This window comes from Saccostrea cucullata, unplaced genomic scaffold, assembly GCF_032062105.1.
Source record: "Saccostrea cucullata isolate Sc308-1 unplaced genomic scaffold, CSIRO_AGI_Scuc_v1 ctg3821, whole genome shotgun sequence".
In the NCBI taxonomy this organism is placed as follows: domain Eukaryota; kingdom Metazoa; phylum Mollusca; class Bivalvia; order Ostreida; family Ostreidae; genus Saccostrea; species Saccostrea cuccullata.
Genome location: NW_026932001.1, coordinates 27,334 through 30,000, shown reverse-complemented (window position 1 = coordinate 30,000; position 2,667 = coordinate 27,334). Strand labels below are relative to the sequence as shown.

Sequence of the window (2,667 nt, the reverse complement as noted above, 5' to 3'; positions counted from 1 at the left end):
TACATGTAATTTTATTCTTTTTATATATACAATCATGTAGTGTTACCATTTTTCACAAAGCTTAAAGTTATGTAGGGCCACACCAATTTAATTTCTTGTTCGTCGGACATTTGATTTAAAAAATTAAAGCGGTTAAATGATAATATTATTATTTTGCTGGGCAATTTTTTAATAAGCTGAAAATTTGAGCGGACAATTATATTTTTTCTGATTTACAGAGTAAGCAGATTTAAAATACAATATATAGAGCGGAAATGGAACAGAAAATAGCACAGATTTTGGTGCGTAGAAATTGAAATTAATAAATTTGTATGGTTTTGTTCAAATATATTTCAGCAGTAAGTTATTAAAAAAATTTTCATTGGTGTGGCCTAGATCATTTAGATTCAATTCATTTTTTTTTTCAAATTACCACATGCCAGAATTCATAAGAAGGAAATTTATATATGGCTGGTGGTTGTGGCCATTTTTAGACTATATTGATCTCCTTTAGAAGGAGAGCTCCTTAAAAAATTATACAAAAAATGACCAAATTTTAAATTAAAATGTACAGAGTTTTTCTTTGCCAAATGATAGTTCATAGAACCACAATTCTTCAATCGTATAATTGGAGATCGGTGGATGGATATTCATATACAATACACAGCTGAAGCAGGTTTTGTTACTGTAGGTTATTTTATTTTCAAAAGGAATGCATTATTTTCTTGAGTCCATTAATGTTAAGCTCTTTAATAGAAAGAATTGTAGAAGATTTATCATATTTTGTTTAGAATTTTGAAGAATTTGTTGATCACTCGGTGAAAATTATCCCTTGTCATAATACAAATTTTTAAAATGTATGTACAAATACTTTAATGTTGAAATGACCATGCAAGGAAGAAAATAAAACAAGTTTAGGTGTACACTTTATGCTAATTTTTATATCCAAATTGGTTTCTGTGGAAGGAGAAAGGTTCATATAATAGTATATTAATTAAAGGAGTACATAAAGTCCTTTAGAATTTCAGTAAAATTTCTTGACTTTCATGTTAAGGTCATGCGCAACGTAGTTTTAACTTTTTTGGATTCTGCCTTGGAGTTGAAGAGTTCCACTAAACGAAGGACCTGTGTGCAATATTTTTAATGTCTATATATGGATTTGTACACCTCTTCTTAAACAATTTTTGATGGAAAAGAATCTGGAATTCATGTTTTATAATTTTTGTACATTTTTATTTGAATAATGCAAAAATTTTCAAAATTCGATATCTTTTCAAAACCCCTGGTAACGCATGCTGATTTTTTGTCCAATGAACATTTAATGATATTATAAGTTTAAATTTAGAATATCTTTAAAAATTATCAGTAGGTAAGGTACGTTGTGTATGTCCTTAATAGACATGAATTTAATTCGAATAGGGGTTGCATTCCATCTTGTTTTGAAAATGAAAGGATTAACTTCCATTGTAATTGTCATACATCTCAACACATTCATATACTAGAATGAGTAGATTATATAGAAGAAATTTGAGGAAAAAAAAGGAAAGGAAGTAAAAGTCAATACATGTGAATAAGGCCACACCAATTTAATTCATTGTTCGTACATTTGATTTTTTTCATAGCACTTTTAAAATAATATTTTACTTTTTTGAAGGCAAAATTTTAAGGCAGGGCTATTACAAAAACAGCATTAAGCGATTGGTACAATTATATTTTAAAGAATTGCAGAGTAAGTAGATTAAAAGTACGATAAATAGAGCGGAAATATAACAGAAAACAACAAAGAATTCCAATGGTGCGGGAATTTCAAATTTATATTATTTGTATAGTTTTTATTGAAATGTTTCTACATTAGTTTCACAATTGAAGCACTGTTTTAAAGTGGTGTCATTTTGTAATTTTTGAATTTACTACCACCCGGTAATCAAAAAATTACAATATGACAATGTAATTTGTGGCAAATTTTAATTATGTCTGTATCCAATTCTCATATGTTATCATACATGTACACGTACTTGAATGTACATTATGCTTTATTCTTCTACGCTTTTCAGTAAATTTAAAGAAACATTTTGAAAAGAATTTTCTCAAAGGAAACCCTGTTTATAAATAAAATTGAATCCACATAATACATGCACGATATTTTTCAGACATGCAGAAATTTTATGTCCTTCTTAAATGTGAATGATTGCCATCACATTTGTCTGAACTATCAAAGGGTACTAACTATATTTAATATATATATATATATATATATATATATATAATATATATATATATATATATATATATATATATATTTATGAAATATACAGGCATTTAGCAACAGAAAGGGAAGTTCTGTCCCCCCCCCCTTTCTTTCTAACATATTTTAATTTTTCAAATGTTAATTGATAGATCTTTTTCAATTTCTGGTACAGTAAATTGAAATAAGGGTAATTAGCATTTTATGCAAAAAAAAAAGAAGATACGAAAGAAGTTGGTATGAAAAAGTTGCCCCCCCCCTTCACCCACCCCACCCCCACGAAATAGGATTTTCGAGTCATGGGCAGCGTCGCAAATCCAGAAAATATTATATAAATATACCAGTATTTTTTCTGCATAAACAGAAAGTTAATTTCGTAAAAACAATAAAGGCACTTAACTTTTATATTAATTTTCCATACTTATGAAAAAAAAAAATTAAAT

The 2,667-nt window shown here is 27.7% G+C and overlaps 1 long non-coding RNA gene across 1 annotated transcript in view; it reads left to right on the top strand.

The window, feature by feature from the left end:
• Window positions 1-117, top strand: part of LOC134234236 (uncharacterized) — a 14,950-nt gene extending 14,833 nt beyond the window's left edge. The window contains exon 4 of the long non-coding RNA XR_009985141.1: window positions 1-117. This exon is cut by the window's left edge and continues 245 nt beyond it. This is a non-coding gene — a long non-coding RNA (uncharacterized LOC134234236).
• Window positions 118-2,667: the final 2,550 nt, after the last annotated feature.